The sequence below is a fragment of the Heterodontus francisci genome, chromosome 11 (genome assembly GCF_036365525.1).
Source record: "Heterodontus francisci isolate sHetFra1 chromosome 11, sHetFra1.hap1, whole genome shotgun sequence".
Taxonomy (NCBI): domain Eukaryota; kingdom Metazoa; phylum Chordata; class Chondrichthyes; order Heterodontiformes; family Heterodontidae; genus Heterodontus; species Heterodontus francisci.
This window is the reverse complement of record NC_090381.1, coordinates 93,844,285-93,870,276: the sequence shown is the minus strand read 5'-3', so window position 1 is coordinate 93,870,276 and position 25,992 is coordinate 93,844,285. Positions and strand designations below refer to the sequence as shown.

Here is a 25,992-nt window from a genome sequence, read left to right as displayed (position 1 = left end):
ACACCAGCCCTTAAAGGATTGAGTTATTTCTATTGGCCAATAAGCTGGCTCAAATGGGACAGCAGTGTCCAAATTAAGGTCCATGTTTTAAGTCTGATTAACCTGCCAAGGCTATCCAGCGCCCTGTCCCCCTCTTCCACTTTTGCTACTCCTGGGCTGTTAGCAGGAATTCTTAATTGCAATATTAAGAATTTTGCACTTCTAGGGTGCAGTATTATTTATTCAAGGAGCACTAAGCAACAGGACATAGCACTGGGATAAGAGCTGAGAACTATGCTAAGAGCAGCAATGTACCAGTGTAAAATTAGACAGAGGCAAGACAGATGACCAATAGTAGTGGAGGTAGCAGTAGTAGGCAGCTCTTGATATGACGCCCATGGGCTCCATGAGGAGAAACTGAGTTGTCCATAAAGAAAACATTTGGACACACCGACATTCAGATAAATCAGTTCTGTGGGAATTTCAGCTTTTTGAATATAATCTCAGTGGATGTTGTTGATATGATGCATATTTTCCCTTCCTGACAACATACAGTTAATTAAATGCTCAGTTGCATCACCAGGCTTTGATGTTGGCTTGAGCCTCTCCCTGTGAGGGCATTAGTGAAGGTAACCCAAAGCAGATTACAGCTGTAATAATGTGGCATTTGAGAACTGGTTTAGCAATATATTTCCATTTTTTTCCCCACAAGCTTCTTTACTTGCTGTATGTTGCTCAAACTCCAGTGGCTATTTAGGTCATAATATTTTTAACTTTTTTTTTCAGCTACATAGTAATTACTTTCATGCTCAAGAGACCAGGAGTAGAGCAATCGTAGTGTTAGCTAAAATCTACAATTTATATTTGATGTGCTTTTTTAAAAAAAAAGATCAAATCATTTTTTAAAAATCTAAAGGAAGTAGAATTTCACAATGCATACTGGTGTTGTGTATACAGTGCAACCCTGCAGAAATTTGCAGTCCTTCTGTTTCCATATTAAATATGTTCTGTAAACACCAATGACTGCCCATGTGACACAAGATTCTGTCTCTGGTTGTTGGTGCAGAAATAGACCGATTATTTACAGCGTCAGAGCAGAGAATTTTGAGGGACTTCAGCTTTAAGATTTTTGCTTTTCAAGGAGAATCTAAATGTTCAAACGTTTAATTCATAATTCAGTGAGAGATACAAGATCTGTATTGAATTGTATTTTGGCGAGCATGATCCAGGATTGCCTGTTTCTGTCAAATACTTCTACCTAATGGTGATGCTGCTGCCATCCTTTTTTTTGCACTGCATTTGTGATGAAGTACTGGATTTTTCGAACTGAGCTGTAAAACAGACTGACTGGACAGGAAGCAGTCAGCTTCAAGTGTGATGATGCCTGTTTTCCCATCACAGCAGAATTTGGTTGCACTGCCTTTATTTTTAATTTGATGATCGGGGCTGATCTTGCATCAGCAGTGCACGGCAACAGCGTTTTACTGTTGCCTCCTATCCATTTGAACCAGCACCATGTAGTTGACAGCTACTGAATTTAAGGTGAGCTGCCCCTCCCCCTCCATTAGCTATGGTGCAGTATACGGCAGAACTAAGCTTACTCCTGCAAACCAAAAATGGCAGGCAGGTTTAATGCTGCTTCTTTTCTGAACGTGCCATGTATTGATTACTGTGTCTGAAGCCTTGTGTTTCAAATGTGAGTATGTAAATACCATGCATATGTTGCCTTGACAGCACCGGTGAGAATAGTTAGGACTGCATTGCAACATAGATTATCCTTTTTAAAAAAAAAAAAAAATTGCTTCATATAGCTCGAAATAATAGATTACTTAAATACCGTTCAAGTACCTTAGTGAAGCAGTTTGCATTGAGAATGTTTTAAAAAAATAATTTGTTGCTTTGTAATGCCAGTTGGTGTTGCTGGACAATTCTCGGTCCAAATATCGTTTTCTTTTGCTGTTTACCAGAGTTTGGATTTGAATTTCTAGATCCAGGTTATGATGCAGATAACAGATGCAACAAATCTATTTTTAGCAATAAAATAGTGCACATTGTGTACCACCGCTTGTATATGTCTGACTGGTATTTTTGGTAGTGATATCATGGGTTGATTCTCACCTAGTGTGACAAGTGGCCTTTGCAGTGGTCAGCTTCAGGCTCTGAGCCTTGGGAGAAATGATCTTTGCGCAACAGCTTTCACAGGTTTGCAGACGGGGAATTTTTACAGAGCAGTCTTGTTGACGAGCAGAATTTTCAGGAACACCATTTCTTCGAGAAGTAGCACAAATGCGACAACAGCTTCCTGAGAACTGGAGAATTTTGATTTATTTTTTCAAAAAAAAAAGGTAATTAACAGCAGTTGTCCAGTGCTTGGTCTCACTTTGGTTGTTTTTTGCATGCAAATTATAAAAATATTATTGCATTTACTGCTTTTTTTTCTCTCTTCAGGTTTTAGCATGCATGGCGCATAATATTTTCCTGTTTTGATATCTGCGTACTGCTGGCATTTAAAAAAAAAAAATTTTTTTTTTTTGCTGTGTCCTTGGTAAAGGATGTTTGTTGGAAGAGTTTGATTGCTAGTCAGAATTGAGTTATTTATTCTAGACTGAGGTGCAACGGGCTTGGTGAGATGGGAGTGGGGAGGGGATATCACCCTTAACAGTAACAACAAGCAAGTAATGTATATAATTACATAGAGTATCTTGTGTTTGCTGGTGTGCAAAATTTTGGTATGCAGCATCTTTATCACAAATCTTTTGATGTGCCCTTTTTTTCTTTAAAAAGCTGGAGTGAATCTTTCAAAAGAGGAAAGCGTCTTGAAAAGAGAATTTTCCATTTTTGTGCAAAAGCATAATTGGCATTTTCTTAACCAAAGAAAATGCTTTTTTTGAAATGTTGCATTTCCAAAATATGAGCGCATCTGTGAAGCACAACCATTCACTCTTTGTATTTCTCAATGGGTCTGAAAAGAACATGGCACTATATTTAATAGAAAGCTTATAATCAGATTTGTGTGCTTATTTTAATTACTAATTGTGTTATTCTACAATTATTGTTCCCTGTCTTCCAACCGGCCTGCTGTTCTTCAACGACTAAATTCTAGGACGCAGAGGGTGCAAGTTATACTAAAAATAGCTGCACAAATGATTTGTCAATGAAAGACATTCTCTAATTTTGATGGTTTCTAATCTACATACCTGCAGCATGAGTTTACTGAATCAATTGCTTGGCAATTAGTCACTGAAAATGCTGAAAATATAATTTGCTTCCCAATAACTACTGCATAACAGCATGTTTCCTTGACAACCACATCCTGTCAGCATGAGCAGCAAAAACCTGCATTGGCATCCCAAGCCTGGGATTTTTCTTTCATCTGCATGTGTTTGTCACTACCTATTTTTCTTCTATGGTTTGACTTTATTCAGTTAGCAACATTTCTGCTCACCTTTGACTTGGCATTGCAACAGAAAAGCTGGTACATTACTATGAGTTAGTATTAGAATTTAATGAAATGGGTGAGCGTTGGGGAATGCTACCTATATATTTAATTAGGGGAATTTGAACTTCAGTAATTGCTGTGTCTGTGGTATCAAGTGTTTTATATAATGAAGTGAACAGCTTTAATTTAATGTTTAAAATTAATTTTTCACTTTGTACACAATGTTTGTTAATTGTGTTGGATACTAACATTCTACCGTTGATCTATTAAACTGCCAGACTAGCCTTCTGGATGCAATCCAATTATAGTGCTAAATGTTTGCAAATACAGTAGAATGCAGCGTGGCAAATACCATTCAGTGCTGATCACTGCTGAAAGTACTTGCGCTCAATTTCAATGTTTAGTACATTCAAGTGAGAAACTAACTGTACAATATAACCTATAAACGATGTGGTTTATAAAATCTGACCTCTGAAATGGTGTCTAGGGCACAATTCACTGAAATAAAAATTGCCCAATTTTACTTCTGAAGATATCCACGATTGCTGTTTGAATGGTATCAGTACTCCCGAATTGATATGCTTCCATTTAGCAGCCATTTTACAGGAGCTTATGCCATTCTGTTTTTCTGCAGTTGGTTTCAAAATGGCTGTTTTCTGTTGTGGTTGAGTGTTCGCAGCCTTGCAGCATAGCATTATGATGTGCTGCAAGAGGTAGAATTTGCTGCATTAGGTCATGGCAGGAAGAAGCACTGTAAAAACAATGTTATTTTTACAACTAATTTTGAAGTTTTGAACCAACACCAGTGATACTGTAATTCATGTCAAGCAGAATAATATGTTGCATTGAATTTGTATGGTATTTGAAAAATTAACGTGACTTGTTTCAAAGATTATGAAATGGCTGCAGACAACAGACTAGTGACTAGATGGTGCTGTCAGACTTGGCCAAATATTTACTTCATACAGGTATAAGGTGGCAAACATACTGATAATTGTCAGTGTTTTTGCAACATAATTGTAGCCCGAACAAAATACAAAGGAAAAGCTGATTAGATTGCATGCGCCCTTATGATCGTGGTAGCTGATCGTGGTAGCCAAAAATTAAATAGGCACTTTTTAATGTCCTTGCTGCTGCTTCGCAGTCACTTCAACATTCAAAATGTGCGTACAATAGAGTTGACTAACCTTTAACGTTTGAAAATAAATTTGCTTGAAGGAAAGCTGGTGAGCTCAAGGGGCAAGAGAAGTAAGTGAAGGGTAATACTAACTAAGTGATGAGTTGATAAGCATGCTTTATAGAAATCGTAGCTTATAAACCCAAACAATATATAAGCAGTGTTTGGACACTGATGGAAATGCTGAGTTAATAGCTTTGCAGCTTGTACAGTGGAACTAGGTCATGCGTGTGTGTGAATGTGTTGCAATGCTGTGCTGAGCAGAAGCACTTGCAGTTACACCAGAGGAGCATTCAGCACATTTTCAATAGCATTTAGACCACAATGTGAACTAACTCAAAGTCATAATTAACCTCACATGGTTTGACCTGTGCACATAAGACTGTATTTTGTATAAAAGGCAAAAAAGTTCCTTTTATGTGGGTTAATTATCTATTCTTCCACAACAGTCAAGTATGAATCTCAGTTGACACTATATGACTCAGTGTTAGTGGGAAAAGTCATAGTTGACTTCAAAGATGTGCATCAATAAATGGGTGGTTAATGGTCGGCACAGACTCGGTGGGCCGAAGGGCCTGTTTCAGTGCTGTATCTCTAAATCTAAAAATAGAACACTGCCCTTTTTAAAAAAAAAAAGAAAAAAGGATAAATTCTCTCTTTCACTCCCACTAATCTCCCATGCCACACATGGATTTTGGCTGAGGGGGAAGATGGGGTGACCTACACTTGGACATTCATCTGTGTTACTCTGAACCCGCCAATGCGAGGTCCACAGGAGCATCTTAGACCCCACTTCTTCCATATGGAAATGTTTCCCTCTGCTGCAGAGGTGCTGAATAGAAGCAGTTTCTTAGCACCAAGTGACTGAAGTTGGGGTTGGAGGGGAAGGGGTGCAGGGATTCAAACTTGCATTGATCTATGGGGCATTGCATCTATGTGCTATCTTAAATAAAAATACATCTTTAATGCAGAAAAATATGGCATAAAAGAGCAATAAATGGGTATTTTTGATAATTCAATAATTGTAGTAGTCGTTGTAAGAGAATGATGGTAACCTATTATGTGGGTGCTTTTTTTTTAAAACTTTCTTTTGAGGATTCATGTGTTAGAATTGTGGAGATGGATTAGAGAACTGAAGTAATTAGATGTTGGACTTTGTTTCTTAAAAGAGGTCGCCAGAAGGACACAGGTCTTGTTTGAAAACAGCCTTTACTGGAAGTCCCATGCCTTAAGCTCAATAAACAACAGAAACCTTGGTGACTTGATGTTTACAAAGAACCGACATGTCCCGATTTATGAAGGTCAGGACTTTCAGACTTGCTGTTTTTTTTTAAATTTCTGAAATATTGTTTTGGTTCAGTTGGGGCTGGACTGTTTTTGAAAGCAGTTGGAGATCAACCTACCAAGAGAGAAACACCCAGCTTGCCTCCATCTTCTTGTCTCTGTGAAATGCCACATTTCTCCTGAGGAGCTCTTGGAAAGCTTGCCAAATTAAATCTCTGCCACCTGAAAAGAACTGCTCCAGAAAAGAACCCAGTGACCCATCTACGTGTACTCAGATGCAAGACTGTATGCCATCCGTTTTCTTCAAGAATTAACAAGTATTTGGCCAAAGGTTTTTTTTTTTGGTTTTGGTTTTGGTTTTTGTAAAAGAGCTCTGCAGAGAAAATCTCTTATTTTTCGGTTAAACGGTATGTGTGTGTTGTGTGAGGGGCTAGGGTAAAAAGGGAACTTTCATATTTCAATCTGTTAATGCTTTGCTTCATTACTGGATAAGTCTTGTTTTATAATAATTTTGTTGTTTATTAAAGAAACTTGGTTGGTGTATTTTATTCGGGGGATAAACAGTATGATTGACTGTTTTGGTAATTGCACATACACTGTTTGGGATCTTCTCCCTGCTGTTCTCACATGCATTCAAGTCTTCAAAAGAAGGAATTTTCCTCCACACAAGATCGGATGGCAGGTTGTTAGACCTTGCCCGTCTTAGAGCGAAGACCAAAGTACGGAAGGTCCTCATCAGGGAACTCCTTTTTGTTGACAATGCTGCATTAACATCCCACAAAGAACAAAGAACAGTACAGCACAGGAACAGGCCATTCGGCCCTCCAAGCCTGCGCTGATCTTGATGCCTGCCTAAACTAAAACCTTCTGCACTTCCGGGGACCGTATCCCTCTATTCCCAGCCTATTCATGTATTTGTCAAGATGCCTCTTAAACGTCGCTATCATACCTGCTTCCACCACCTCCCCTGGCAGCAAGTTGCAGGCACTCACCACCCTCTGTGTAAAAAAACGCCTCGCACATCCCCTCTGAACTTTGCCCCTCTCACCTTAAATCTATGTCCATTAGTAACTGACTCTTCCACCCTGGGGAAAAAGCTTCTGACTATCCACTCTGTCCATGCCACTCATAACTTTGTAAACCTCTATCATGTCGCCCCTCCACCTCCGTCGTTCCAGTGAAAACAATCCGAGTTTATCCAACCTCTCCTCCATAGCTAATGCCCTCCAGACCAGGCAACATCCTAGTAAACCTCTTCTGTACCCTCTCCAAAGCCTCCACGTCCTTCTGGTAGTGTTGCGACCACAATTGCACGCAATGTTCTAAGTATGGCCTAACTAAAGTTCTGTACAGCTGCAGCATGACTTGCCAATTTTTATACTATGCCCTGACCGATGAAGGCAAGCATGCCGTATGCCTTCTTGACTACCTTATCCATCTGCGTTGCCACTTAGTGACCTGTGGACATGTACGCCCAGATCTCTCTGCCTGTCAATACTCCTAAGGGTTCTGCCATTTACTGTATACGTCCCACCTGCATTAGACCTTCCAAAATGCATTACCTCACATTTGTCCGGATTAAACTCCATCTGCCATTTCTCTGCCCAAGTCTCCAACCGATCTATATCCTGCTGTATCCTCCGACAACCACATCACTATCCGCAACTACACCAACCTTTGTGTCGTCCGCAAACTTACTAATCAGACCAGCTACATTTTCCTCCAAATCATTTATATATATATATATATATATATATATACTCCAAACAGCAAAGGTCCCAGCACTGATCCCTGCAGAACACCACTAGTCACATCCCTCCATTCAGAAAAGTACCCTTCCACTGCTACCCTCTGTCTCCTATGACCGAGCCAGTTCTGTATCCATCTTGCTAGCTCACCTCTGATCCCGTGTGACTTCACCTTTTGTACCAGTCTGCCATGAGGGACCTTGTCAAAGGCTTTACTGAAGTCCATATAGACAGCATCCACTGCCCTTCCTTCATCAATCATCTTCGTCACTTCCTCAAAAAACTCAATCAAATTAGTGAGACACGACCTCCCCTTCACAAAACCATGCTGCCTCTCGCTAATGAGAAGCGTGCCTGCAGAGACTCATCGACAGGATTGTGGCTGCCTGCAACGAATTTGGCCTAACCATCAGCCTCAAGAAAACTAACATCATGGGATAGGACGTCAGAAATGCCCCATCCATCAATATCGGCGATCCCGCTCGGGAAGTGGTTCAAGAGTTCACCTACCTAGGCTCAACTATCACCAGTAACCTGTCTCTCAATGCAGAAATCAACAAGCGCATGGGAAAGGTATCTGCTGCTATGTCCAGACTGGCCAAGACAGTGTGGGAAAATGGCACACTGACATGGAACACAAAAGTCCCAGTGTATCAAGCCTGTGATCTCAGTACCTTGCTCTACAGCAGCAAGGCCTGGACAACGTATGTCAGCCAAGAGTGAGTTCTTCGCTGCCTCTGGAGAATCCTTGGCATTAGGTGGCAGGACCGTATCTCCAACGCAGAAGTCCTGGAGGTGGCCAACATCCCCAGCATATACACCCTACAGAAGCGCAAGGACAGAGCGTTTGAGATGGCTTGGCCATATGAGCCACATGGAAGATGGCAAGATCCCCAAGGACGCATTGTACAGCGAGCTCGTCACTGGTATCAGACCCACCGGCCGTCCATGTCTCCGCTGTAAAGACGTCTGCAAATGCGACATGAAGTCCTGTGACATTGACCACAAGTCATGGGAGTCAGTTGCCAGTGATCACCTGAGCTGGCGGACAGCCATAAAGGCGGGGCTAAAGAGTGGCGAGTCGAAGAGACTTTGCAGTTGGCGGGAAAAAAGACAGAAGCGCAAGGACAGAGCCAACTGTGTAACAGCCCCGACAACCAATTTTATCTGCAGCACCTGTGGAAGAGTCTGTCACTCTAGAATTGGCCTTTATCGTCACTCCAGGCGCTGCTTCACAAACCACTAACCACTGAGGCGCTTACCCATTGTCTCTCCGAGACAAGGAGGCAAAAGAAAGAAATATGATTGGCCGTTTCAGTAATTGGGTAAACATTTAAAATGTGTTGTGAAATGTGAAGAAGTGGAACTAGAAAAGACAGTGCCCTCCTCCTGCCTCCGTTGTAACATTATAGAGAAATTCTGCAGCAATAAGAACAGTAGATGTAGACCAGAAATGTGTGTCTGGGCTCCTCTGTAAAACCTCTGATTTCTTGTCCAATAGTTTCTTTTCAAAAAAAAATAATTGCAGGTTATAATTGGAAGAAATCTGTTGGGCATTCAATCTGCAGTACTTAGAAGTGAAAAATAGTCAGCTAAAATCCAATTACTTCAACACTCTGGAACTTCACAATGTTAAATTCTGTCCAATGTCACTCCCTAGAATTACTACAGAACTGCAACAGGGGAACCTATTTACATTACATATTTACAGAGGATGTGTGTCCAATTATCTTAAGTCCTTGGGCCGAGGAAGGAACCAATTACTTTTTCAATTAGGGTGCTCCACTACATTGCTTTTTTTGTTGTTACTATTGTTAGAAACCTAATTGATTTTATGCATTTTTGTTTTTTTTAAGAAAAGTTGCCACACAAGAATCAATAAATGTTGTAAAATTAGTTGTCAAAATTTGATTGTAGGTTTTGACCTATTCTGTTTTAGCTACTGATCCATGGTCTGTGATAAGGTTCCTTTTTACCAAGGTGTGGTGGATAATAAGATGACCAGGGTAATTTTAATTTGGACAATAGTGGGAAATTGGCCACCCATTATGAGCCCAAACTAATTTTTCTTCAATATAAAAGGTAAAATTGGGTGTGGTGTATAGAATGGGTGGCTAATTCAATCCTGCTCAAAGTTGAAATTACTCCCAGTGTCTAAGTTAGCATGTATGTAAAGGGAAAATGCAAAACCTGTGCCAGCTGCACTACAGTGACATGCGCATAAAACCATTTCTGCTTTGGACCCCATATGATAGAAATTGATTCAATCATCACATCTCTAACTCCTTTTTTTGTTTGGCTTGGACAAAATTCACGACTTAAAAAAAAAGTAACATTACACCGACAAAAGCGTACAAACAAATAAGCAAACCTGTGCACAAGCTAACTTGTATGTGCTACTGTTCGAAGTGACTTGGGTGTGCTCGTACAAGGAATACAAAAAGTTAGTATGTAGGTACAGCAAACAATTAGGAAGACAAATGGCCTTTTGGCCTTTATTGCAAGGGGATTGGAGTACAGGAATAAAGAATAAAGTAAATTGGGCCTGTATTCTCTGAAGTTTAGAAGAATAAGAGGCGATCTCATTGAAACATTATACAAGATTCTGAAGGGGCTGTATAGGGTTGACGCTGAGAGATTGTTTCTGCTGGTCGGGGAATCTAAACAACGGGAGCACAGTCTCAGGATAAGGGGTCAATCATTCAGGAATGAGATGAGGAGAAATTACTTCACTCAAAGGGTTGTGAATCTTTGGAATTCTCTACCCTAGAGGGTTGTGGGTTTTCCATCGTTGAATACCTTTAAGGCTGGGATAGATAAATTTTTGGTTTCGCAGAGAATCCAGGGATATTGTGAGTGGGTGGGAAAGTGGAGTTGAAGCCAAAGATCGTACTGAATGGCTGAGCAGGCTCGACGGGCCATATGATCTACTCCTGCTCCTATTTCTTTGTGTGTGTATGTGTGACATTGTTAATTCAACATACAGAATGCTGATACTGTGAAAGTGTGATTTACCCCAAGAGCAACAGTATATCCTGGAAGTGTGGGCCGCCACTTGAGGAGGTGGGATTTTTTTTTATTGCCTTCTTGATCATACAGTTTACAAGTATTGGGAAATTATAAATTGGATGTTACAGCATATGGGATGCAAATTACCAATTTAAGGGATTGGAAAATTGTACTTTATTGCATTTATTTGTATAGACAGGATTGTTGGTTGACAAAATAATGAGCTACTGAGTGAACGTAATCCATGAGTGCCAAAGATGTGAATATTATGAGATTTCTGTTGTGTGATCCTACTTTGCATACTTAATTATAGCAGCTGCTTCATTAAGAACTTTAAAAGAACATTTACTGTTATGAAGTGAACTTAATTGGCAAGATGTGTTGTTCTAAGAATATATTAAATGACTTTGAGAATATCTTATGCGGCACACTGGGTGAAACTTGGAGCAACGAGAATAAGAACCGATAGCAACCACTGGGATAAATTTTGAACTGAGTACAAAAGACTGAGCAAATTTGTATGTAGATACTAAAGGCAAGCCTTGAACCTTCCTGGAGAAGAATAATGTTCCACCAACCCTGACTCTGCAGATTACCATTGACTGTTTCAATTTCTGCATTCATAGGACAAAGTTCAAGATGTAGAATCATCGAATTGTACTGTAGAGGAGGCCATTCTGCATGTGTCAACTCTTGAAGAAACAATCCATTCACTCCCATTGTCCTGGTCTTTGCCCATACTCATTTATTAGAAGAAAAATTGCCACTCCTTTTTAAAAAGATTATGGGTTCTGCTTTCAACACAGTTTCGAGTACACATGTCCTAGTATCTAAAAAAACTACCTTTCCCTTCATTCTTTTTGGTGGTGAGCTTAAATTACTCGATTCAGCGGCTAATGGAAATAGTTTTTTGCAATTCGCCTTATCAAAAACTCTCATAACTTGAAACGTCTATCATTTTTAACCTTTCCCTATTCTAGTGGAAAAAGCCCCAAATTTTCCAGCCGTTTATTGCAACTAAAGCTTCTGGTATCATCTTAGTGAATCTCTTCTATACTCTCTCCACACGCTTTTTAAAGTTGCCAGTCCAAAACTGGATACAGTATTCTAACTGGCCGAACCAATTTTTTTTTTATATATAGATATATGTTTAGCATTAACTCTGCTTTTGTACTCTGTGCCTCTCTTTATAAAGCCCAAGATCTCATGGGATATGTTTTCATCTTTTATTGCCTGACATGAAGCATCAGCTGGGTGGACTAGAGAGGAAAATTGAGAATCTAATACCTGTAATAGATCCTTCTTTCATTATCCTTCCATTTGTACATTTATGCAATTCTCCCTTTATCTATATACAAATTGTGTGCAATATTGGATAGAACCAAGGTTTGAATGTGTGCAAAAATAAACCAATGCACAACTGCAGAATTAGAGAGGAGTAGTAAATCTTGATTTCTTTGAGATTTAGAAGTAAAGAAAGGAGATGAGGAAAATGAATAATCTAGAGTGTGTACTCCTTTTTAGTGGTTCTATAATTGAATTGTCCCACCCTTGTATTGTTACAACGTTGTTAACTAAAACAGTTAAAGATAGTATCAAACTTGAAGAAAAAGCCCATAAATGCGCAAAGATGGGAGGCAGGTCAGAAGATTGGACAGAATATTAAAAAAACAGCAAAGAATGACTAAAGGATTGATAAGGAAGGTAAAATCAGAGTATGAGAAAGCTAGCTAGAAATATAAAGACAGATAGTAAGAGTGTCCGTAGATCTTTTTTTTTTAAATAGTTGACAAAGTGAGTGTTGGTCCTATAGAAAGTGAGTCTGGGGAATTATTAATGGATAATAAGGAGATGGCAGATGAATTGAACAGATATTTTGCATCGGTCTTCACTTTTAAGGATACAAGTAACATCCCAGTATTAGATGGAAGGGAGGGAGGAACTCGAGAAAATTACAATCACCAGGGAAGTGGTACAGAACAAATTGTTGGAGTTGTGGGTTGACAAGTCCTCGGGTTCTGATGGACTTGATTCTAGGGTATTAAAAGAAGTGGCTAGTGCGTTAGTTGATGCGTTAGTTTTAATTTTCCAAAATTCCCTAGCTTCGGGGAAAGTTCCATTCGACTGAAAAATAATGAATGTAACTCCTTTTATTCAAAAAGGGAGGGAGACAGAAAGCAGGAAACTACAGGCCAGTTAGCATAACATCTGTCTTAGGGAAAATATTAGAAGCTATTAAAGATGTTATAGCAGGACATTTAGAAAAATTCAACGTAATCAGGCAGAGTTAACATGGTTTTGTGAAAGGGAAATCATGTTTGACCAATTCATTGAAGTTACATGTGCTGTGGATAAAGGGGAACCGGTGGATGTATTGTACTTAGATTTCCAGAAGGCATTTGATAAGGTGCCACATCAAAGGTTACTGCAGAAAATAAAAGCTCATGGTGTAGGCGGTAACATATTGGCATGGATTGGCATTGGAGAGTAGGCATAAATGGGTCATTTTCTCATTAGCAAGATGTAATTAATTGTATGCCACAGGGATCTGTGCTGGGGCCTCAACTTTTTACAATTTACATAAACGACTTAGATGAAGGGACCGAAGGTATGGTTGCTAAGTTTGCTGATGACACAAAGATAGGTAGGAAAGTAACTTGTGAAGAGGACATAAGGGGGCTACAAAGGGATATAGATAGGTTAGGTGAGTGGGCCAAGACTTGGCAAATGGAGTATAATGTGGGAAAGTGGGAAATTGTCCACTTTGGCAAGAAGAATAAAAAAGAGGCATATTACCTAAATGATGAGAGATTGCAGAGCTCTGAGATGCAGACGGATCTGGGTGTCCTAGTGCATGAATTGCAAAAGGTTCCTATGCAGCTACAGCACATAATTAGAAAAGCTAATACTAATACCTAGAATGGGCGGGCTGTCTTACAAGCAAAGATTGGACAGGCTAGGCTTGTATCCGCTGGAATTTAGAACAGTAAGCGGCGACTTGATTGAAACATATAAGATCCTGAGGGGTCTTGACAGGGTGGATGTGGAAAGGATGTTTCCACTTGTGGGAGAATCTAGAACTAAGGGTCACTATTTAAAAATAAGGGGTTGCCCATTTAAGACAGAGGTGAGGAAAATATTTTTCTCTTCGAGGGTCCTGAGTCTTTAGAATTCTCTTTTTTTTTAAAAGGCGGTGGAAGTAGAGCCTTTAAATATTTTTAAGGCAGAGGTAGATAGATTCTTGATGAGCAAGAGGGTGGAAGGTTATCGGGGGTAGGTGGAAATGTGGAGTAATCAGTTCAGCCATGAACTTATTGAATGGCAGAGCAGGCTCGAAGGGCTGAGTGGCCTACTCCTGCTCCGAATTTGTATTAGACAAAAGTAACTAAAATTGGTTGAACAGGATATTGCCCTTTTCAGCTGGGGAAAAGAGTACAGGCAAGGTTGCTCTGTGTATTTGTTAAATCTGCTGCATTGTCCACCAGCAGAGCCCTGGAATTTCTGGGCCTCTAACTTTAATGTTGTTCAATTATGCTCCAAAGGATAAGTAAACACCACAACCATTGTGAAGTTAAAAAAAAACTTAAAGCTGCATTCCTTGGGGTCAGAGCCTTAATATTCAACTTGTGTCTACCCCTGTAAAAACTTTTCAATATTCTTGGTTGTGGATGTAGGGTGATTTTGTACGTCCTATTTGTGGATTCTAACAAAAATGCATCACATCCACCAGTTTTGCAAAAGCGGTTTAGATTGTTTCAGCAGATAAGTGCACTGGTATTATTGGCAAGGCCTGTTGCAGTAGACACTGAAGCTAGAAGCATGAACAAGATAATTTCATTTCTATAGCACCTTTCATGACCTCAGGACAGCCCAAAGTGCTTTGCAGCCAAAGTATTTTTGAGGTATAGTCACTGTTGTAAGAATTGTGATGCTTCAATGCTGCATTTCACGGATAGCATTTTTAAAATTCTGCCCTCCACTGCATGTCTTCATGTCAAGAACACTATTTGGGAATTCTTTGGACTTGAAAACAGCTAATGGTAAGTACGATGAATTATGTGCACATAGTGTAGTTTGGAAAAAAGTGTGTAAACTTACGACAGCCCAGCCCAGTTCAAATGCCACACTGCATATTAGACTTGTATGTCATGGTGGAAACCATTTCAACATTACATATAATCAGGCCTGCTTCAGCAGGCTTTATTCACATCTTGTAATTTTGTTACTGAACCGTAAAATCAGTGAGATGTATGTCCGTGTATACCTTGCAGTCTAGCTAGTGAGTATTATCTTACAGGTTTTGAGTTAATATATGATACCTTCGTTTTGTAGAGGACATTTTCAGGTGTGCTTTTTCTGATCCAGGGAATTCCTATTTACTTTTCACAAGGATGTTCCGAAATGGGCTGCATAGAACCATAGAAATTGCAGAGTAAGATGACTTCTACCATTGGTCCGGATTTTAACCTGGAGGCGAGTTCTGTGTTGTGGGGTGAGGGATGTTGCTGATGTGAGGTCAGGAAGCCCAGAAAATAAACAAATTGCAGGGCGGCACAGTGGTTAGCACCGCAGCCTCACAGCTCCAGCGACCTGGGTTCGGTTCTGGGTACTGCCTGTGCGGAGTTTGCAAGTTTTCCCTGTGACCGCGTGGGTTTCCGCCGGGTGCTCTGGTTTCCTCCCACAGCCAAAGACTTGCAGGTTGATAGGTCAATTGGCCATTGTAAATTGCCCCTCGTGTAGGTAGGTGGTAGGAGAATTGAGGGAAGGTGGGGATGTTGTAGGGAATTTGGGATTAATGTAGGATTAGTATAAAAGGGTGGTTGATGGTCGGCACAGACTCGGTGGGCCGAAGGGCCTGTTTCAGTGCTGTATCTCTCTATGACTCTATGGGTTGGGGGGAGGGGTCCTGCTGGATCCAGGTCATGGGGGAGTGGGGGTGATTGAATGGTGATCCAGAGGGTCCTGATTGCAGAGCAGAGGTGCTTGGGGGTTGCAAAGGCTCATACCTTATGGATTCAGCTTTTCACGCCTTCGTTAAGCTGCTGAATTTTCTGAGCCCGGGAAACTCAGCTGCCTGTTGTTTAAAAACAGAATGACTATGTACCTTCATTTAACAGACTTTATAATATTTAAATGACCAACCCACTTCCTGCAAGCAAATTGGTCACCCATCCCTCGTCCTGCCTTCATAAAAACCAGAAATGGGAGGGTTTGAGGCAGGTTGGGTTCCTGTTTCAGCTTTCTTGCATTTTGACCTCGGACATGACCCCAACCACCTATTTGTGGGAGTTAAAATTGTGTCTGTGGTGGGTTACTTGCTAGAGTATTGAATCTGCTACTGAATTTTATGTCCCCAGAGAAGGAACATCACACCATATAGATTAATGACTTGCTTTTCAAAGAATTCAAGGTGGTCAGTTTGTTTTAACATTACTCATCTACCCACAAGAATCTTTGCAAGGTTGTTTTTTGAGTCGGTCATTTTGTCTGACCACACTTGTCTAGCTATCTCGTCATTGTCCTAGTTTTATCACTATCTTTCGATTATTTGGCTTTTTGTTCTCTTTTATCATATAACTGCTTGGCTTCCATGAGGGTTACAAGGGTCAGTTATTGGTCAAAAGTTAACCATTTGAAATTCAGCAAAAAATGCATCACAGCCTATGGAGCATGAGATGGTTAGTAGCATTAAGAAAATTGTCAATATTCCCCTATTCGAGGTTTGAATGTAATAATGGGCTTTACTTGAGCATTGGTGTCACTCCATACAGCCGCCCAGGCATGCGCCATGGAGAGGTCACTCCATAGTCGCCTCACAGCGACCAAAGCAACACTGAAGGCAGCAGTTACGGGTTATAAGTCCAGCTCAATTGGCGTAGAGATTGGGTGCCACGGGTTGCCTTTGTTGGTGGGAGAGGTCATCGCATCTCACTGGACAGCTACCACCCACCTCAAACTGGGCAGCCCCTGGTCAGTAAGGTTCTGTCCCGCCACAGTCCACCTGCTACAATGGGTGCTTGGAGCTCAGGGTCATTGCCCGACAAGTAGACTGTAACATCGCACCAAACAGCACGACAAAAAAAGGAAAGAAGGTACCAGCCCTTCGTTTTGCAAGCTGGAACGTCAGAACTATGTGTCCTGGCCTGTCAGAAGACCTTACACAAATCAGTGATTCTCGGAAGACCGCCATCATTAACAACGAACTCAGTACACTCAATGTGGACATTGCAGCACTTTAGGAGACACGCCTCCCTGCGAGCGGATCTCTCTAAGAGCAAGACTACACCTTCTGGCAGGGTAGGGATCCTGAAGAACCAAGACAGCATGGAGTGGGCTTCGCCATCAGAAACTCTTTGCTCAGCATTTGATAGAGCCGCCTTCAAATGGCTCGGAACGCATACTATCCATCCGTCTGCTCACCGCCTCTGGTCCAGTACACCTAGTCAGCATCAATGCTCCAACACTCTGCTCCCCACATGAAGTTAAAGACCAGTTCTACGAGGAACTCCATAATATCATTAGTAGCATTCCCAATATCGAACATTTGTTCCTGCTGGGGGACTTTAACCCCAGGGTTGGGGCCGACCATGACTCATGACCCTCCTGCCTTGGGTGCTAAGGATGAATGAGAATGGACAGAGACTGCTGGAGTTGTGCACCTATCACAACCTCTGCATCATCAACTCGTTCTTTCATACTAAACCCTGTCACCAGATTTCATGGAGGCACCCAAGATCACGTCGTTGGCACCAGCTGGACCTTATCATTCACAAGGCGAGCCTCTATAAACAGTGTCCAAATCACACGCAGCTTCCACAGTGCGCACTTGTGACAGTGACCACTCCCTGGTATGCAGCAAAGTTGGACTCAAACCAAAGAAGCTACGTCACTCCAAGCAGAAGGGCCGCCCGCACATCAACACTAACAGAATTTCTTATCCACAGCTGTTACATAATTTTCTAAATTCACTTGAAAAAGCCCTTCAAAACACTCCTACAGGGGATGCAGAGACCAAGTGGGCCCACGTCAGAGATGCCAACTATGACTCAGCAATGACCACCTATGGCAAATGTGAAAAACAGAATGCAGACTGGTTTCATTGACATGCTGTTCTCCCTTCGCCAGCTACAGGAGAAATGCCACGAACAACAGATGCACCTCTACGTTGCTTTCATTGATCTCACCAAAGCCTTTGACCTCGTCAGCAGACGTGGTCTCTTCAGGCTACTAGCAAAGATCAGATGTCCACCAAAGCTACTAAGTATCATCACCTCTTTTCATGACGATATGAAAGGCATAATTCAGCATAGCGGTGCCTCATCAGACCCCTTTCCTATCCTGAGTGGCGTGAAACAGGACTGTATTCTGCACCTACACTGATTGGGATCATCTTCTCCCTGCTCCTCTCACATGCATTCAAGTCTAAAGAAGAAGGAATTTTCCTCCACACAAGATCAGATGGCAGGTTGTTCAACCTTGCCCTTTTTAGAGCGAAGACGGAAGGTCCTCATCAGGGAACTCCTCTTTGCTGACGATGTTGCATGAACATTCTACACAGAAGAGTGTCTGCAGAGACTCATCGACAGGATTGCGGCTGCCTGCAACGAATTTGGCCTAACCATCAACTTCAAGAAAACTAACATCATGGGACAGGACATCAGAAATGCTCCATCCATCAATATTGGCGACCACTCTCTGGAAGTGGTTCAAGAGTTCACCTACCTAGGCTCAATTATCACCAGTAACCTGTCTCTAGATGCAGAAATCAACAAGCGCATGGGAAAGGCGTCCGCTGCTATGTCCAGACTGGCCAAGACACAGTGTGGGAAAATGGCGCACTGACGTGGAACACAAAAGTCTGAGTGTATCAAGCCTGTGTCGTCAGTACCTTGCTCTATGGCAGCGAGGCCTGGACAACGTATGTCGGCCAAGAGTGACTTCTCAATTCATTCCATCTTCGCTGCCTCCGGAGAATCCTTGGCATCAGGTGGCAGGACCTTATCTCCAAAGCAGAAGTCCTCGAGGCGGCCAACATCCCCAGCATATACACCCTACTGAGCCAGCGGCACTTGAGATGGCTTGGCCATGTGAGCTGCGTGGAAGATGGCAGGATTCCCAAGGACATATTGTACAGCGAGCTCATCACTGGTATCAGACCCACCAGCCGTCCATGTCTCCGCTGTAAAGACGTCTGCAAATGCGACATGAAGTCCTGTGACATTGACCACAAGTCGCGGGAGTCAGTTGCCAGTGATCACCAGAGCTGGCAGACAGCCATAAAGACGGGGCTAAAGATTGGCGAGTTGAAGAGACTTCACAGTTGGCAGGAAAGAAGACAGAAGCGCAAGGAGAGAGCCAACTGTGTTATAGCCCCGACAACCAGTTTTATCTGCAGCGCCTGTGGAAGAGTCTGTCACTCTAGAATTGGCCTTGCTTCACAAACCACTGACCACCTCTAGGCACTTACCCATTGTCTCTTGAGACAAGGAGGCTAAAGAAGAAGACGATCTGCAAATTACTAACAATTGTGTTTTTCACGCTATGTTATTTTCAGCAAATTCTGGCTCAATTTTGAACATGTGCAAGCACTGCAGGACAGCAATTAATAGTCAGTGGAACACCAGAGTCAAAATAGTAGAACAAAAGCAAGAAAGTTTTGATCGATCTGTGCAGTGGTCTAGTCAGAATGCACCTTGAGTACTGCATCCAGTTCTGGGCACTGAGATGTAAGGGAAATGTTGGAGGCAGTGTAGAGGTGAGCCACAAGGCGGAACCTTAATGTCAGGGGTCGAAGTTGTCAGGAAAGACTAGAGAGGTTTAAGCCCTGATTTTTAACAGGAATTGTGCTGTGGGGAACTGAGGTGGGTGACCAACAGGCCCAACCTCTGCAGCATGAGGCATGGGATACTTGAACTCCTGGGCCTCATCTGCCTGCCCCCATTTATTTTTGGCAGAAAGTGACAGTTTGCTCTTGCCCATCAACCAGCTGAGCTATCAGGATGTTGTTTGCCGGAGCCCAAAGAAACATTTTTCTAACACCCTGGTCAAGTCGAATGTGTGAGGGGTTTCTTCCTGGCCCCACAAAGACTGTCAAAAAGAAAACAATTTAGCTTTTTGGCTCCTTCTGACTCATACTCCTTTCCCAGGTGGGAAAGTCACAACCACCTACCCACTCAGACCCACTGTTAAAATAGCAGTCAGGCCATGATGTCATCAATGTAGACTGATATGCATACTAACAAAGGATCCTACTGAGTTCCAGTGGGTGTCTCTCTCCTGCTCAAGACAGCAGGTTAAAATCTGGCATTGGTGTGAGACATCAGCAGGCGATTTCAACTGCCCGTCGGATCCTAGGAATTTGGATGCTCTTCAGAAGACCTTGGAGAAGATGCAAAGGAGGAGAGATGTCCAGGAGGCCATACAGCCACATGCTCAGAAGGCAGTGGGAGCAGGTAGCCATGGAGGTCAATCCCAGCAGTCAACCCCCGAAGACTTGGATGGCCATACTGCAAGAAGTTTAATGATCTTGCATGAGTGGTCAATGTCTTCAAATGCCTTATCTACAAACTTCACCACTAATCTTATACACTGCTCAATTCATTATACCACCATCACTCACTCACCTGTCAACAAACTGTATCAGGGCTCATACCTGATATTCCTATGCTGCATCGCACCCTCACACATTTAGCACTGCTGTAAGCCTCACTCTCTCGTCTCACAACTTGCTCACTGTCAGCTATTCTGCCATGACAGTCACATCAGCCAAACAGATTGCAGGACCAGGTGGTGCACAGAAGAGGCAACAGGATCCAATCAGAGGATGGCAGGTGTGCCTGCATATCCTGATCCTGATGGAGAAGATGGTGCTGGTGATTATTGGGATGCCTTTGAGGCCGTGGTCAGCAGAATTGCTGAAACCATCAAAGGTGCAGGCAGCGTTGTACCTAATCCTCATTCTTCCATCCCACCTCATCCCACACTTTCTTCTGATTTACAAGCTGAAGATGGTGTAAGCATGCACCTCCCCACACCCCCTGCGACCCTGCACTACAACCTTACCTTTTATGCCTTTTCTCCTGTCAGACACCCAAGAAATGCAGTCTGTTCAGGCAGTGGAGAAACAGCACAAAGACAGTGGTGATAAAAACGCACCATCACTTGCAGCCAACAGCTTAGATCCTGGTGCTGCACATAATTTAGAGGATATCATTTGAGGAGAGATCTACTTGTGTTGAGACACCTGGCAAGAATAGAGCAGGTGGCAGCTTGCCAGAGGATGAGGTCACACGTGTTCTGCTGCAGAAGACTCAGATGAGCACTTTGGGGCAGCAAAAGGCTGATGAATATGCACAATAAAATGGTTTATGCATTGGAAAGCCTGCAGTCAATGTCAAGGGGCGTGGATGGTCCCCAGCACCATCGGGGGATAGGGCTTTGAGCAGAACTTAGAGCCCATCCTTTCCAGCATTAAAGTGGTGGCCAAGTCCATCAGCACACTTGTGGATCCAACCATGATGCAGTGTCGGATGGCCAATGACTTTCAATGTCTTTCATTGCAGCACACACAGCTTCCACCAGAAGTCTGAGTGTCGTTATGCAAGCTCAGACTGCTGCCATCATGGCTGTGGATTATAGTGAGCAGAGGGGCTTGCAGGGTGTCACAGTAGCCCAGCAATCTATCCTTCACATTACTAGAATTGCTGAGGTGCCACCCCAGGGGAGTGGCAGTAGCTCTATAGAGCATGAACCTGCTGTTCCCCTCTCAGGAAGACAGCATTCATCTTCCTCAGCTGGGCCTTCTAGGCCCAGAATTGCTCCAGGTCATCCCCAAGGCCATCTGACGTCTCTTCCACTGAAACTCTGGTGCCTTCCACGCATGAGTTATCACTCCGCAGGAGCTAGGACAGGCAAAGCCACAGGGAAGACTGGCACTAAGGGAATGCACAAGGGTGATTAGTTGACTTTGTATGCAACATGGAATGATTTCATTTATAAATTTGGTTCGGAATGTTAGCCAAGTGCACGCTGTGATGTTCAGTAACAGAGGAAAAGTGTTGGACTGTTGATGAATGGGGAATTGGGGTTGCACTCCGAGTTCTTCAGACAGCCTGGGTAGAGGGGCTTATCAAGGTTGCCTCCTCCCTTCCTTTTTCCTGTCCCCCAAGCTGCTCACTGTATAGCTGGTGGCAAGGACTCTCCCATCATCATGGCGAGGTAGCACAGCACACGGCAGACTACGACATATGCTCTGCCGAGTACTGCAGGGCTCCTCCAGAGCGCTTCAGACAGCAGAAGTGTTTCAGCACGCCAATGGTCTGCTCCATCACAGTTCATGTGGCAGCATGGTTTTCACTTCATAGGTTGCACACCAGCGTCATCAGCCATGTGGTCCGTGCATAGCCCTTGTTGCTCAGTAACCTTGGTAGGTCAAATGCAGTTGTCACAGTGGACTGCTGTAGAATGAAGGGATCATGACTGCTGCCAGGATAGTGGGCACTGACATGCCTGGGATGGAACATTTAAGCTATGAAGAGAGGTTGGATAGGCTTAGGTTGTTTTCGCCGGAGCAGAGAAGACTGAGGGGTGACCTGATCGAGGTGTACAAGATTATGAGGGGCATGGACAGGGTGGATAAGGAGCAGCTGTTCCCCTTCGTTGAAGGGTCAGTTACAAGGGGACATAGGTTTAAGGTGAGGGGCAAAAAAAAAAAAGGCTGAGAGATGGCAAATGGAGTTTAATGCGGAAAGGTGTGAGGTGATTCACTTTGGAAGGAGTAACAGGAATGCAGAGTACTGGGCTAATGGGAAGATTCTTGGTAGTGTAGATGAGCTGAGAGATCTTGGTGTCCAGGGACATAAATCCCTGAAAGTTGCTACCCAGGTTAATAGGGCTGTTAAGAAGGCATATGGTGTGTTAGCTTTTATTAGTAGGGGGATCGAGTTTCGGAGCCACGAGGTCATGCTGCAGCTGTACAAAACTCTGGTGAGGCCGCACCTGGAGTATTGCGTGCAGTTCTGGTCACCGCATTATAGGAAGGATGTGGAAGCTTTGGAAAGGGTGCAGAGGAGATTTACTAGGATGTTGCCTGGTATGGAGGGAAGGTCTTACGAGGAAAGGCTGAGGGACTTGAGGTTGTTTTCGTTGGAGAGAAGGAGGAGGAGAGGTGACTTAATAGAGACATATAAGATAATCAGAGGGTTAGATAGGGTGGATAGTTGAGAGTCTTTTTCCTCGGATGGTGATGGCAAACACGAGGGTACATAGCTTTAAGTTGAGGGGTGATAGATATAGGACAGATGTCAGAGGTAGTTTCTTTACTCAGAGAGTAGTAGGGGCGTGGAACGCCCTGCCCGCAACAGTAGTAGACTCGCCAACTTTAAGGGCATTTAAGTGGTCATTGGATAGACATATGGATGAAAATGGAATAGTGTAGGTCAGATGGTTTCACAGGTCGGCGCAACATCGAGGGCCGAAGGGCCTGTACTGCGCTGTAATGTTCTAATATTCTAATAGTTTGCTGTCTTTGATCTCACACCAGCTGGACATTGAGGGAGTGGCATCCCTTTCAGTTCTGGTATAGAGCAGAGTTGATGTGACACCCGCAAAATGATGAGCATGCATCCAACCGCCCCCTGCACCATGGGGAAGCCTGCAATCCTCGCAAAACCATGCGCTTTTTCCATCTGCTTCTCTCTGACAAAAAAGAATGAAATGTGTTTAGTTCTCAATGAATGGACAGTGTCCGTGATCTCCCACACACAACAGTGGATGGCAAACTGAGATGTTGCAAGTATTCCCAGCTTCAGCCTGGAAGGAACCAGATGCATAAATGTTCATAGCCACAGTTGCCTTGGCAGCAACTGGCAATGCTATCCTTGCCCTGCTCTTAGGTTACACTTGTGACTGCAGCAGATGGCAGATTTCCATGAAGCCATCCTGGTGGAAGAGGAAACATCTCTCTTGTTGCACTTCAGATAGCCATGTGGTGAGGGACAGACAGAGACACACATTACAAACATGCACCTCTAATCTCCAAAACCAACCCACACAGTTTCAGTATGTGTTTATAATGCCCACCACCTGAATACAATTAAACACCCAAATAATGTATAATTAACATTATCTGCTGTTCCTTAGAACATAGAACAGCACAGTACAGGCCCTTCGGCCCACGATGTTGTGCCGAACCTTTAACCTACTCTAGGATCAAACTACCTACATACCCTTCATACTACTATCATCCATGTACCTATCCAAGAGTCGCTTAAATGTCCCTAATGTATCTGCTTCTACTACCACCGCTGGCAGTGCATTCCACGCACCCACCATTTTCTGTGTAAAGAACCTACCTCTGACATCTCCCTGAAACCTTCCTCCAATCACCTTAAAATTATGCCCCCTGGTGATAGCCCTTTCCACCCTGGGAAAAAGTCTCTGGATATCCACTCTCTCTATGCCTCATCATCTTGTACCCCTCTATCAAGTCACCTCTCATCCTTCTACGCTCCAATGAGAAAAGCCCTAGCTCCTTACTGAGGTTCAGGTAGGAGAATTGCTCTCTTAACACACTGTGCAGATATAGGGTCTTCTTCTGAGAGCCCTTCTCCCACTCCTTCTCCCTCTTCCAGCAGCTTGTCCTATTCTGCATGGCCTCTGTTCATTCTCCAAGTCATGCTGTATTCTAAGGAGAATGGCTACTCGTGCATCCATGTCTGGGAGCAGCTGATTTCTGCAGAAGCCTGAAATCAGTAAAAAGTACTTCACTTGTCACACCAGTCCCTGTAGACTTTGCAACTTGAAACAACTATAGAAAGCACCAAACAATTGTAGAATCATAACAGCCAGGAGAAGGTAACCAGCAACAGTCCCATAAGTAGTTGATGATCTGTTTTAAATAGCACTGGTGGGGGATCCTTTCTGCTGCTAACCACTTCAGCCAAGTGTGATTTAAGCTGCAGCATTCAGCTCCAAAATGACACCACAGGTGTCAAATCAGCATTGCAAGCCGATTTGACCTTGTGATGTGCATTATTTCAGCGGATGTTCACTGTGCAAATGTTAACACCCTCACCAATATGGTTTCCAACATCGGATGTTACCAATCCAAATTTTGCACCAGTGATCTTTAGTTGCACAACAACCAAAACAACTTGCATTCATATAGCACCTTCAACACAAGAAAAGATTACTAGGCATTCCATAGCTGTGTTTTTTGGACAAAAATTGACACCAAGCCAAAGGAGTTACATTCAACCCCATTTACACGAATAACTGATAAAAGAATAAATTGTTTTGAGAAAATCTCCATGCACAAATGCCTTTTCTATCTTTTGCATGGACAGCTGTCCCTGTTACATGAATACTGATAGATGAATAATACATTTGAATGAATTGCATAAGACTGAATTTGTTCATTAAAGTGCTGTACTGCCTCACTAAAGCCAATGCGTTAAGCTAATTTCAAAAGCATTTTTGTCTAGGTGGGAAAATTGCCTAATAACCATTTCAGTGATGTTTCAGAGCCTGTTTCAAGAGCTCAGGTTTGAGCACTTTGATCAATGTGACGCGCTTTTGTTGCTAAATGTTCAGGTTTTGTGATGCTTAGAACTTTCCCAGTTCATCTGATGTTTCCAACTAAAAGAATCACAGAATCACAGTCCAGAAGGAGGCCAGGCAAGCATAATTGCTGAAATAAAAACAAGAAATGCTGGAACCACTCAGCAGGTCTAGCAGCATCTGTGAAAAGAGAAGCAGAGTTAACATTTCGGGTCAGTGACCCTTCTTCGGAACAATTTAAGTCGAAATACAGCATAATTGCTGTATTTATTAAAAAAAAAATCACCACTGTGCAGTAAAGTAAATTTTTTTTTTCTTAATCCGAATCCTGCTTTTTAAGATTTCTTGTGCTGTATTATGCATTTTATAATGAAGCAAATGACAAAATACACTATTATCCATAACAACAACTCTGTAAACACATTGTAATTACGATGCTGTAATTACAATCCAATTTGCATTTCATCGTTGGACTTTTGCCAAATTTGATACTACAGTTAAAACCGATAAAAGGATAGTTAAGTGAATAAAATGACTTGGCAAAATCCTTATTCATTTAACCAGTTTGCACTGTATTATGAAGGGAGAATAAAAGCTTCAGCAAAGAGATGAGCTTTAAGGAGTACAAGGAGGAGAAAGAGGCAGATGGGTTTAGGGAGGAAACTCAAGATCTTGGGGCCTAAGAGTGAATGGTATGGACTGCTACTTTAAGTCGAACTGTAACAGTAGGTATAGAGGTTACAGGAGTATAGAGTTGTTTTGAAGGGATGGATTAAAATTGGCTGACCTTCCTCATC

The 25,992-nt window shown here is 42.6% G+C and overlaps 1 protein-coding gene across 4 annotated transcripts in view; it reads left to right on the top strand.

Moving 5' to 3' along the window:
* zbtb38 (zinc finger and BTB domain containing 38) overlaps positions 1–25,992 on the top strand; it is a 70,331-nt gene that overhangs the window by 23,133 nt on the left and 21,206 nt on the right. Inside the window, exon 1 of one of the 4 annotated variants that reach the window (XM_068042538.1) lies at positions 1,058–1,521. The exons of 1 other annotated variant lie outside the window; for it this stretch is intronic. The gene's annotated coding sequence lies outside the window, so the exon portion shown is untranslated. Of the gene's footprint in view, positions 1–1,057; positions 1,522–1,588; positions 1,676–2,140; positions 2,325–25,992 lie in introns of those variants that run through there. 2 more of the 4 variants (XM_068042539.1, XM_068042540.1) reach the window with 2 other exon arrangements.